We start from the raw sequence: 13,450 nt of genomic DNA, 5'->3' as shown, positions 1-13,450 counted from the left end.
CGATGCTTGGCGCGAAATAAAGCTTTGCTTGACCTTCGCTTTGTATCAGTCTTGCTCCTTTAATCACAGACCCACTATTGGGGGACCTTTCAAAGACTATTGGGTAGGATTAGCCACAGGACCACCTCTGCTTCTGAGGACCTTCTGCACATGCTTGTATCAACTCATCCTGCTGGGATGGAATTATTTGATACATACTATCACTCCCACTCAGCTGAGAGCTCTTAAAGACAGAGAATCTTGTCTGTTTCACTTTATTTTTAAAGGTTTTATTTATTTATTTGACAGAGAGAGAGAGATCACAAGTAAGCAGAGAGGCAGGCAGAGAGAGAGGGGGAAGCAGGTTCACTGCTGAGTGGAGAACCCAATGTGGGGCTCGATCCCAGGACCCTGAGATCATGACCCAAGCCGAAGGCAGAGGCTTAACGCACTGAGCCACCCAGGCACCCCTTGTCTGCTTCATTTTTGCACTACAGTCTTTGGTATAGTGTTTGGCAAGGAGAAAGGGCTCAACAAGGGCTTGATGACTGCAGTTGTCAGTGGAAAAAATATAGGAGGAAGAAGGGGTTCAAGAAAGTGTTCTTCAACAGGGGGAAAGCTGCTTATGGGTAAATAAATAATAATAATCCTGTAAATAATCCTGTAAATAAATAAATAAATAATCCTGTTTTAGAAAAAATAACAGTAAATGTTAATGAATAATGTCATAAGTAAATAACGAAATAGTACATCATTGTGCCATTGGTGATAACCTTAAGAATTAGGACAGGGTTTTTTCCCCCCCTTAACAGAGGAAGGGGGGAAAAAGCCCAGTGTCTCTTTTACCCCCAGGGCATGAGCTTCCTGGGCTTTTTGCTTTGTAAATGAATGAAACCCTGAAGGCCCACTTCAGGGGAACTGCAGCTCTGGAGGGGGTCCGAAGAGGAACTTCAGAGAAGGCCTTCCCCAGGTGAGGCTGCCCGCTGCCCTCCCCCAAGGTCTCCTCTGATTGTTGCTTGACCCAAAGCAGGACCTCAAGGACAAATTAGAGCCAGATCTTTGCTTGGGGTGAACAGTGTCTTGTACTGAACAAGGACATAAAGCTGTTCATGTGTTTCCCTGTCCAGCTCCGACCTGGCCTCGGGAGGGATCACTGGTGTGGAACGGTGCGAGCCGGCTGTGTCTAAGTGGATGGTTCGAGCTGGCTGTGTCTCGCACCGAGTCCAAGCACTCGGCCCTCACGGGGTTCTCCGGAGCTGGTCCGGGGCTGGCAGCAGCGGCAGCATCACCTGGGAGCTGCTTGTTAGAAAGGCAAATTCTTAGCCTGCCTCCAGCCTCACTAATTCAAGTGGATCCCAGCGATCCGTGACTTAACCAGCTCTCCAGGTGGTTCCGAGAAGCACTGCTCTGGTGGGCGCCCAGGTGAGAGTTGAAAAGGGCAGCAACCCACGAGCTGGCCATGTCTCCAGGTTGCAGGGAGGCTGGGGAGGGGCATCCTGGCCTGTCTGCAGTGTTGGCTTGGATGGGGGGGCCGGGGGGATCCGCTGATTCCTGGGAGCAGAAGGTCCTCCCCACGTGAAGGAGCTAGGGCCAGCTGGGGACAGCAGGTAAGGACACTGGCGGGGGCCCCCGAGGAGCAGGGCAGAGCGGCCAGTGAGGACGGGGGGGGGCCCTGGTTAGGCACGCCAAGACCTAAGGAACCAGCCAGGCCCGAGGAGATCAGGTCTCTTGGCCAGCTCGCACTCGTGCTCCTGAGTATGGGCCAGACATTTTAGGCTGCCCGGCTGTCCGTGTTACTGTTTCCTGCCCCGTTCCCTGGCCACGTAGTTCAGAGCTGCCTTGCCCGGACCAACACTGCCAAGGAGCCATGCAAGTTCTCCATATTTCCCCGCTATGCCTGCCACCTCTTCTATTTCTCATCACCCGTCTGGGGCAAAGCAGGCTCGCACCTCCCTTGGGGGATGCGGCTGGATGTCTGGTCACTGTCACTGTCTACTTGATTGGGCTTTTGGGCTTTCATTTCCCAGCTCTGCCTTCCAGGGCTTTGTCGTTCTGGGGACAGGAGGATGAGTAGGCTGTCACCAGGACATGTGTTAGATGCGTCATGCTAAAATCAATAAATCATCTTAGGATGGATTGTTGGTGAAAAACCATTGATTGTGCCAGGGCTGTGATTAAATCCCGTAACTCTGTTTGCTGTTGGGCAGCGAAAGCTCTGTCCTGTGTGCTTTACATGTCGATGCTAAAGACGGCCTCTGACCGGCCACAAAGTCACAACAGCACCCGTGTCTGCTATACCTGCCAGGGGCTCTGGCTCGGGTGTGCTGGTCTGGGCGGCTTGCCGGGACCCCTGAGGTGGCTGTGGGCCCTGCAGAGGGGAGGGTGACTGACTTGTGGAGTTGGATTCTGAGGGAGGTGGTCAGAAACTTGCTGTGTCCACAAAAGTAAGTGCACTTGACAACTGAAGATGGTCCGCAGGACCCACGTGCAGGCCACACGAGGGGTAGGCAGGGAGCCACCGGGAAGCCCATCAGGTTTGGAGCTGGGAGTGGCAGGACCGGGCGTTGCAGCTAGGATGGAGGAAAAGATGGGGTGGTGCGGTGTGTGTGGGGGGGTGCTTCTCCAGGCCTGCAAACAAGAGCTCGGCCAGAACGAAAGGTGGTGACTGGCCGGCTTAAAGAGGGCTGGTTGTCTGCCGCAGCTGCCGCTGTGAGGCTCTGGGGCAGGTGGAGGGGCGGCTGCTTGCCTGCCAGGATTGGCCCGGCACGAGGAGAGGTGTCCAGGCCTGCAGGAGGCGGGACCGCCAGCACCTGAGCCCCGGTTCCACTGCTTGGCAACACGTGGTGAGTTATCCGTTCGGTTCCCAAGGACGTCATGGATTTTCCAAGCTTTAATTACAAGCCTACCTGCCTCCAGTATGGCCCCACCTCTGCCCTCCCTGGGGGAGGTTTCTGGAGTGTTGTTGGCTTCCCGAGCACAGCAGGTTGTAGAGGAAAGCACTTTGGAGTCAGGCCAAGCAGGCTCCACATCTTGGTTTTGCTGGAGGAGGTGGGTGTTTCAAAGGAAATGCTCTTCATCTTCCTGAGCTTGTGTCTCCCCGTCTCTCCAAGGGGACCCATCCTGCCTTTCTCCCAAGCATCCCCGCAGTCACGAGCACAGAGGAGGGTGAGCCATGGAGCTTCTGAATTGACAGGAACTCCCTCTCATTCTCCGCCCTGTTCCCCACCCCCGGTCTGCACACATCCCAGAGTTCTCAGGCTCCGCTGTATTTTGAAAACACAAGTGCCTTGGATAAACACACACATGAGCTCATTTACGTCAGCTTTGTTGTAAACAGGGACTTAGGGAAAAGAAGTTTGTCTATATTTCTTCTGCTTGGAAAGCCAGAGGCCATTTTCTTTTCCTTTTAGTAAGACCGACTCGATGCCAGATATCCTATCCTAGAGATCAGGTTCGGTCCTCTGGGGATGGAGTCACATAATACCACAATCCCAGGGAAGGCTGCGGTCTGGGCCTCCTCCATAACCTTGATCGTGGATGGGGAGCCTAGCTCTGGCCGCATCCTGGGGAGAACCGGGGTGGGGTGTGGGCTCAGGCCCTTGGACCGGCCATCTGTCCTATGCCACTATTTTGGAACAACCCAAGGTTTTATTCTCTTCAGTAAAAATGAATTTCTAAAATTCCTGCCTCTCAGCCTGGATGTGAATTTGGATGATCCCCTTTCAAACAGCCCTGCTGCATCCATGTTCCCTCTGCGTACCGCAACCCCCTCCCCAGCTGTGTTTGCTGCTATTACCAGAAAGGGGGAGGCCCCTTGGACCTCCAGCTGCAGGGCTGCCTGGCACTTCAGAGCATTACAGCTGGATTTAATCTTCTGGGAGTGAGGCCGCTGGAGGCGTCCCAGCGCCCTGGCGCCTGTGGGCGGGTGATCGGCTTGCCCCAACTATGCATCTGAGCTAAAGAGTCTTCAAAAGGAAGAATCATGTTACAGAGCTATACATGTTTCTAAGAGCTGTGTGTCAGGGGTATACGATGCGTGTTTGTCATCCTGGCTTAAACTCTCGAGAGCTGTTGGATCCCCAGTTTTCTGCTGCACAGACTGGTGTAATGTACATGGAGATTTTTGGAAGACCTAGGGAAAATCATGTTAGGAAAGAAAGGAGGCCCCTTCAAGGTAGGAACATTCTAGAGGAAGAAGAAAAGGGGAGGAGAGGAAGCAACAGAGAAAATGGGGAGGCAGTTAGGCACAGCTGAACAATTCTGCTCTATGTGCATACAGTATGTTCCTACTGCATACATCACCGATTCTAGCCCCTGCAGTCATAACTACCCTTGCTCTCCTGTCAATAGCAAGGGGAAGTAGCTCTGGGCATATCCCTGAATGCAGCCAGGGAAGCATCTGCCCTTGAAGATTGGCTATGACTTTGGCCTTGACTTCATTTCTTTGGAACACCTGCTATAAGCCCTTCAGGACCTGGACTGGGCCATGTCTTCTGCCCTATTTCCACGGTCTAGCGCAATGTCTGACCTGAGTTAGGTGCTTACTGAATATCTACTGAATGAGCAGGAACGAATAGTTAATACTGGGGGAAAAACCACGCCAGGGACTGAAAGATTGTAGGTCCAGACACAACTCACTGTACTCATGCTCTTCAATTTTTCTTGAATGTTCGGCTGCTGTCTTTGAAGGTAGAGCAAGGAGTCTGGAGCCCCAGAATTTAGGTGGCTTTTACAGATTGGAAAAGACAAGGAAAGGGATTTCCCCCCTCCCCAGGGCCTCCAGAAGGAGTGTACCCCTGCTGACACACCCAAATAGGTTGTTCAAATACTGACTCTGATTTAGTAGGTCTGGGGTGGGGCCTGAGACTGCATTTCAACCCAGGTGATGGTCCTTAGGCCATACTTGGAGCAGCAGAGCTCTTGGTCTTTCCTACAAGCTAGCCAGTGGTCCTTTGATCTGACCTGGCCTTCCTCTGAGATTAGAAGGAATGCCTCCCACAGGGTCCTCCCTGGATGGTTGTTAAAGGCTGAAGCTGGCTTCACCAGAGGTGGAAGGTTATAGCTTGGAACTCAAGTAGGCTTTTGTTCCCAGCCTTGTCTGCAGCTGCTGAGCTCTGCTGTCCAGTGACCCAGGACTGCACAGAGAAAGCAGGCCTTTCAGCTCCTCCTGCAGACCCCCTGGGTCATCCCTGCCGCAGAGAGTTCTGTGCCCCACTGTCTCCACTAAGCACCCTGCGTGACCAAAGCCTACTAGACTCCAGCAAGGTGGTCACTAGGATTCCCATGGATATATGCGGTTAAGGGCCATTTCGTTTGGGATCTTTGCTGTGGTCTGGATCCTTTGATGTTCAAGGTTCTCTTTCTAGTTTGGACATGGGTCTGTTCACAATCCCCAGAAGCAGATTATTCTCTTCTGGAATCCAGTTTGGCTGTATACAACTTCCTTCATGTCTGCCTCCTCCAACATTACCACCACTGTTCCCTGCCACTTCTGCTGTGGCCTCTCCCCCAGCAGCCCCATGATCGCACCTCTGGCTTGCACTCCTCATGCCACAGTGGCTTTGCCAGTGCTCCCCCGTCCACCTATGGGGCAGGCACTGTTCTCTCCAGCTAGACGTATAAGGCTAAGTTTTAGATCTGAGGTCTCCTATTAGGGGGCAAAGCTGGGACTCCATGTCCTCTGATTCTGGAGCAACTGTCACCTGCTATTACTGTCTCCTCCAAGGGGTCCCACATCCCTCTTCTACTTCATCAATAGACCTGTGGCTTTTATCCTGGCAGGGAGAAGTGTAGATTTGTCCTAATCTGGGCCCAGTGCTTCTGGAGAGGCTGGAGAAGCAACTTCAATCTTCCCGGGTCCAGTGGCCATCCCACTGGGTTTATGGCTAGGCTCCTGTGCAAAGCAGCAGGTCAAATGGGTCACTTCTCTTGAGCTAATTCAGTGGGGTGGCTGGGGGACGTGGTCAGCAATGTCACTGTCCGTTCATAACTTAAGTTTGTAAAGTTAACCTTTGGAAGACCTTTGTGTCTTAAAAAAAAAAACCCAACAAAAAAATCCCCTAAAAACAAAACAACCCAAAACTTTACCCCACCCCTGTCCTGAGCCTGTGATGTGAGCAGAAAGACTGAGTCATAAAGTACTGGTGATAAATGAGCTTTCATTGCCGCTGTTACAGCAATGAAAACTTTCAAAGAGCCCAGAATACTTTATTTCATCTCCATCCTCTTCATGCCTCCTTTTAAGGTAGGCAGGGCAGGTATTATTCCCATTTTATAGATGGGAGCTGAGGCTCAAAGAGGTTAAGGACTTCCTTAAGGTCACAGATGCAGGTCTCGAGCACAAATTGCTCCCAGTTCTGGTGCTCTCTTGGTCCTGTGCATGTGCTATAGCAGTCCCCTGACTTGGACACAGTGTCACCATCCAGCAGAGACTTCACATGGGACGTGCTGTCCACGCCCTAAAGGATTTATTACCAGCAACTGTCCTTCCTTATTTTATGGCCCAAAAAGACAACGCTTCAGAAAAACACCTGAAACTTACCGACAACGCACTCTGATTGCTGAGTTGGCATCTGAGTGAGAACAGGACATGCCCTCAGGGGAGGGGCAGGAATACTTCTAGATGAAAGGGCACAGGTACTGGGAACCAGAAGGCCCAAGGTCATGCCCAGAGAGAGCTGATGTGGGGAGCAACAGGCAAGGGTGTGCCACTTGGCAGGCTGGGCCCAGGTCTGCAAGAGCCAGCGGCACAAGACTGGTTAGGTCTCGTGTCTTAGTTTTAAGAACCCAGGCCCAGAATTCTGGAGGAAGCACGTCAAGGACACATGGCTGGCAACAGAGTCTGGATGGAAAAAAAAAAAGGTGCCTAGGCAAGAGACCAAGAACACCAAGAATAGAGGCTGACACTTACTAGGGTTGCATAAAGCAGAGGCTGTTTTTAGACTTCCTGTTCAAGATGGAACTAGGTTTAAGTGTTTAGATTGGTCTGAATCCATGCAGGAAAGGCAAACAAGCTGGTGGACTGCACTGGGAGAACCAAGGAGGTGAACAGCAAGGACATCCCAATAGACCATTTTGGTAGAGCGGTGTTTTCCAAGCTGACTTTCTGCAGAATGCTATTCCATAGGATGCTTTTCAGCGTGTGTCAAGAAGGAAGGGTCTATACCCAATAAAGACGGGAAATACTGGATCAAATGAAGTTAAACAGGTTCCCCTTATTACAGGAGTTCTCAGCACCTTTCATATGCAAATACTCCGTGTGAATTTCTAGGTGAGAGCGTTGAAAGCAGTTGTCCAGGCATTTTTGACCCCCCCCCCCTTTTTTTTTAACCTTGGCACACCTGTTACATGTCCTGGAACACAGTTTGGGGAAACTTAACTTGGCCAGTGGCCACACCTGCAACACTTTCTGCTTTTCACCCTGGGACCCTAGCCCTTTCCCTCTTCCTGAGTGTGTTGTAAGGAGTGGTTAGGATTAGGAACCTAATCCTAACAGGAACCTAATCCAAAAACAGCATTGTGATTTTTAAGATTAGCCCACCCCTTGGTCTCTAACTTGGCATGTTTTCTTCTGGGACATTTCCCCCTCCTATACATTTTTAATGCTTGGGGATCACAGTCTGCTACATTTTAGACTAGTGTTTGGTGTCTATACACTGGGGTTGGTAGCCAGTTCTGGCTAATGTGCTAAACTATACTGAAATCAGAATAAAACATCAACAAAGCCCAGGCACCCCAACCTATTTCTGATTACTGAGATAGAAGCTGCCCATATGATTCACCCCAATGAGCAGGAACCAGCAGGAAAGAGCAGAGTAGGGGGCAGCCAGACCCTGTGGTTCCTTTGGATCAGTATTTGTCCTATGTGTGACCATAGCCATCTGGCCTGGACCTGGTAGTACTCCCTAATTTTTCTCTCTGGAAGCTGTTCCCATCCTGGCTCTCCCACTCTGGGCTCAGCCCTTCTGTATTTGGAAGGTCCTAAATGGTCACTGGCCTGCTCTATTTTCTTTTAAGGTGGGCAGGGCAGGTATTATTCCCATTCTAGATGGGAATAATTTTCTCCAACTCAGACATGTCTCAGAATTAACTGGAGGGCTTTTAAAAACACACCTGGGGGTTCCCACCCCCAGGATTTCTGATTGAATAGGTCTGAGATGGAACCTGAGAATTGTCCTTTTATTAAGCTCTCATGTGATTAAGTTCTCTACCTGATGCTGGGCTGTGGTGAGCCCACAGGCATCGGGCTATCTAATTTCAGGTAATTCTTGCATGAAGACCTCTTAATAGGGCTCTTAAAGTAGAACTTCAGACAAATTGGTCTTCTGAATTGAGGCTAACTGAATAAATACAAAATGGACATAATTAGGTAAATTAAATACTTGAACACCTCATTTTCATTTCCACTTGCCACAGAAAACTTTATGGTATGAATATTCTTTTTTAAAATGGGGAAACGACTCAATAAGATCAGATGTTTTATCCAAGTGTTATGGGGTTAATAAGTAGCAGAACTAGAATCTGAGGTCTGTCTGACTTTAAAACTTGTGCCCTTCAAATTAACACTAACAACAAGTGTTGGTAAGAATGTGGGGGAAAAAAAAATAAGGAGCCCTCCTACATGGCTAATGGATGTACAAAATGGTACCACCACTTTGGAAAGAAGCTTGATAGTTTCTCCTAAAGTTCAACGTACACTTATCATGGGACCTAGCAATCTTATTCCTAAGTATTTATCCAACACAAGGGAATCGTATACAATAAGACTTAGACACAGTGTTGATAGCTGTTTTGTTCACTATGGTCCCAAACTGGAGACTACTGAAATGTCCAGTGGGTGAATGTGATACATCGTGATATATCCATATAATGAAATTCTGCTCAGCAATGAAAAAGAACACCATGAAAAAGAATCGTAACCTGGATGGATATTAAAAACAACAACAATGACAACAAAAACCACAACCCTAAAGAAGCCAGCCAGACATCAAAGAGCAAAGTGTTCTATGACTCCATTTATATGACCTCTGGAAAAGGCAAAACAAATCTGTAATGGTACCTGTGCAGGAGTTCGGGTATGAAACATTTTTCATCTCTGTTTTAGAGCTGAGAAAATGAGGCTTGGAAGGTAAAAGGATTAGACTGGACTGTTCAGGATTACAGAGTCAGGAAGTCACCCTTCTCTTCTCCATCCAGGCTGTCCTGCTTGACCTCGCTCGTCTTGCTGGCTCTCTCCTCTCCTTAGGAGAAAGGGTCCACACTCCGTATAAGCCTGGGCTTACTGCATCCGTCTGCGACCAACTCCGTACCCTGTAAGGTTGGCTTCCCTGGACATTCCTCTTACATCTTTGTTCTCACTTTATTTTCTTTCTTTCTTTCTCTAACTTCCTAATGCTCCTGCTTGCTCGCCTCAAACCCTCTCTCCCGTGCTTCCTTCTATTTTCAATATTGCCTGTACCAACCTCTCACTGCTTGGGTGGAAACTCTCTGTCCTGCTTTCTTTGGTGAGAAAACTTCATTATTTGCCCCTCCCAACGTTGATGCATTTAGGATGACCAGATACCCAGTTGAATTTGAGTTTTAGATAGACAGTGATTTTTTAAAAATATAAATATGTCCCAAATATTGCATAGGACATACTTACACCATAACATTTGTTGCTATTCTGAAATTCAAACGTAACTGACGGTCTTGTAGGTTATCTGGCAACTTTAGCCCCTCCTGACATTCCACCAATTTTTTTTAGGGAGGGACTGTTTGTTTTTTTTTCTTAAGATTTTATCTATTTATTTGAGAGACAGAGAAAGAGAAATCACAAGTAGGCAGAGAGAGAGGAGGAAGCAGGCTCCCTGCTGAGCAGAGAGCCCGATGCGGGGCTCGATTCCAGGAAGATTCCAGGACCCTGTGATCATGACCTGAGCCAAAGGCAGAGGCTTTAACCCACTGAGCCACCCAGGCACCCGATGGGAGGGACTGTTTTGAGAGCACTTTTAAAAAGACTGTCTTTCTGGAATACAAAGCCAGACTGACCCTTGAGGGTTTCTCTACCTGTGTATTTACCACTCCTCCTCTTGCCTAAGCTTCTATCCCAAAGTGTCTCCTCCTGGTTCCCCTGGCTCTGCCCTGTCTTTCCTCTAGCTCTGGTCACCTTGCCTGTCTCCAGATTACACACTCACTCCTCTTGTCCTGTTGCCTGATGCTGCTTTTCCAGCCTTATCTCCATGTCTCTGCTCAGCTCCAACTTGCCTTTGCTCTGGGTACATCCCCTGCCCAATCTGGCCATCCCAGGGTAAAAGTGTCAAGGCCTCAGTGCATTCCAGAGCCCTCCTGGGTCACAGCAGAAACAATGACTTGGAGTCTTCACTCCTCTATCCATCTCTACCCCGTTATGTGTGAGTTACACAAAGTAGATTCAAGCTCCTTGCCAGCTTTGACAGATATCTGAGCCACTGTGCTGTTTTTTAATCACTGCTAAATAAAAAGATTTAGAAATCTAGCCTCAGTTGACAAAGGGCAAAAAGGGCAAAAAACTACATTTAGTTTATATTAATAAGGTTCTGGTGCTCACTCCAGGAAAGAAAAAAGGAAATCTTATGTTAAGCTCCCTGGTGAGCTATTTTACAGTTCTCCCTTTGGGATTTTGAAGGCACGACACATACACAAACCACTTTGTCTATACAAAACTAGATGAGAAGCTGTCTGTGACAATGGTTGGTTTATAGTTATAGCATTTTGGGGGCGCCTGGGTGGCTCAGTGGGTTAAGCCGCTGCCTTCGGCTCAGGTCATGATCTCAGGGTCCTGGGATCGAGTCCCACATCAGGCTCTCTGCTCAGCAGGGAGCCTGCTTCCTCCTCTCTCTCTCTGCCTGCCTCTCTGCCTACTTGTGATCTCTCTCTCTGTCAAATAAATAAATAAAATCTTTAAAAAAAAAAAAACAAAAAACATTTATAGTTACAGCATTTTCCCCCCCGGATTTGTTGAGGTAATACCGACAAAATTGTAAAAATATTTAAAGCCTACCATGGGATGATTTGCTATTCATATACATTGTGAAAGGATCCCCCCCACCCGCATCAAGTTAACTAACACATCTATCACTTCACATTTTTATCATTTTTGGTGAGAACATTTAAGTCATAACCTCTTAGCAAATTTCAATTACCCAGTACGGTGTTACCAACTACAGTCACTATGTTATGCATTAAATCCTCAGACCTTATTCATCTTCTGGCTGAAATGTTTTACCTTTTTACCAACATCTCTATTTTTCCCACCTCCAGCCCCAGGCAATCACTTTTCTACTTTCAATGAATTTGACCTGTAAAAAAAAAAAAACTTTTTTACTTAAATTCTACATAGAAGTGATGCCCATGTAGTATTTGTTATTCTTTTGTCTTACTTCACATAGGATAATGCCATGTGGCTTCAACCATATTGTTGCAAATGACAGGATTTCCTTCCTTTTTAAGGCTGAATAATATTCGTGTGTGTGTGTGTGTGTGTGTGTGCACGCATGCACACATGTGTGTGTGTATCTCATTTTCTTGGTCCATTAATCTGCCAATTTAAATTTTTTAAAGTTTTTTGTTTTTGTTTTTGTTTTTTTGAGAGACAATGGGAGAATGTGAGTTGGCGGGGAGGGGCAGAGGGAGAAGCAGATTACCCCCTTGATCAGGGAGTCCAGTGCAGGGCTTAATCCCAGCACTCTGGGTTCAGGACCTGAGCCCAAGGCAGACATTTAACTGACTGAGCCACCTAAGCCCCCTGGCTCTTAACTTTGTTTTCTTTATACCCAGTTTGAGGATTTTTATCATGAAAGAATGAGGAATTTTGTTAAATTCTTTTTCTTTATCCATTGAGATGATCATAGGCTTTTTAATCCTTCATTTTTTTAAAAAGATTTTATTTATTTATTTGACAGACAGAGATCACAAGTAGGCAGAGAGGCAGGTAGAGAGAGAGGAGGAAGCAGGCTCCCTGCTGAGCAGAGAGCCTGATGCAGGACTCGATCCCAGGACCCCGAGATCACGACCCGAGCCGAAGGCAGCGGCTTAACCCACTGAGCCACCCAGGCGCCCTTACCTTCATTTTGTTAATGTGATCCTTAATTGATTTTCAGGAGTTGAAACATCCTTACATTTTGGAATGAATCCCACTTATTCATGGTGTTGGATCCTTTTAATGTACTGTTGAATTCAGTTTGCTAGTATTTGGTTAAGGATTTTTAGATCGCATCAGAGATATGGACTTGTACTTTTTTTTTCTCTTGTATTGTCCTTCAGCTTTGGCATCAGGGTGATGTTGGCTTTATAAAATGAGTTTGGAGGCATCCCCTCCCATTCCCTCCCTTCTATTTTTTTGGAAGAGTTTGAGAAGTTTTCGTACACTTTAAATATTTGATAGATTTCAATAGCAAAGCCATCTGATCCTGGACTTTTCTTTGTTGAGAGGTTTTTGATCACTGATTCAGTCCCCTTACTAGTAATGGGTCTGTTCAGATTTTCTATTTCTTCATGATTCACTCTTGGTAGGTTGTATGTTTCTAGGACTTTTTCTGTTGGTTTTTTTTTTTTTTCCCCTAGGTTGTCCAATTTGTTGGCTCACCCAGGTATCGACCCCCACCCACACACATACTTTTTTGAAAGTTTGTATTATGCCACTTAGCTTTTATGAGAGACCTACATTAGTACATTTTTTGCTAAATGATAGAAATCTGAAGAGGATCTTCACTTTTACAATAAAAGGCAGAAAGCAAAAATAGCATTCAGTGTTTGTTTAGTAGCAAGCCATTCTAGAGACCGCATGTACCTCAAGAAGTGAGAGTGGCACTGCCAAGCTCCTTCCCTGGGAACTACACTCAGCATCACAGCATTAAGCTGTCAAAACCTTGAATTGTGTTCCTGAGCATCTGTGCTTCATTTCGATTGATTTTGTGCATCCAATAACAAGATGTGTTCTAAGGTATGAGAAAAGCTTGAGATGTTCTTTTTGGGGTCTGGGAATGCTCAGGTTTTTTTTCTCCAAATAAATTAATGGTAATTTAATTTTTTTCCATATAAATTGATGTCAATCCTTTGCTTTATATCATTTTGGTATATGAAAGTTTTCCTCAGAACACTCTGCTTTTGGATAGCAGAGGAAACCTATCCTGATTCATAATAGTATCTCATGATTCTTTGTATTTCTGTGGTATGGCTATAGCATTTTAGAGGGGACAAACATGGGTATTTGGGGTATTTTTTAAGGGTAAAGGTGGTATCTATCAGTCAGTCCATCTTTATAGCACCATTGCCTTGTAAATACAGCAGTAAAAATGAAAGCAAAACAAAACTATCTTCTTGGAGACATTAGGGAAGACACACAAAGCAATAGTGAATAAGACAGTATTATATGCAGTAAAAATGAAAGCAAAACAAAACTATCTTCTTGGAGACATTAGGGAAGACACACAAAGCAATAGTGAATAAGACA

General features: G+C 46.9%; 1 long non-coding RNA gene across 1 annotated transcript in view; it reads left to right on the top strand.

Annotated features, from left to right (window-relative positions):
• Nucleotides 1–1,145: 1,145 nt before the first annotated feature.
• The window catches only part of LOC132021245 (uncharacterized), a 32,496-nt gene continuing 20,191 nt past the window's right edge, over nt 1,146–13,450 (top strand). Inside the window, exon 1 of the long non-coding RNA XR_009405272.1 lies at nt 1,146–1,401. This is a non-coding gene — a long non-coding RNA (uncharacterized LOC132021245). The remainder of the gene's footprint in view (nt 1,402–13,450) is intronic.

Source organism: Mustela nigripes, chromosome 7 (assembly GCF_022355385.1).
Source record: "Mustela nigripes isolate SB6536 chromosome 7, MUSNIG.SB6536, whole genome shotgun sequence".
NCBI lineage: Eukaryota > Metazoa > Chordata > Mammalia > Carnivora > Mustelidae > Mustela > Mustela nigripes.
This window is presented reverse-complemented; position numbering and strand designations above follow the sequence as displayed.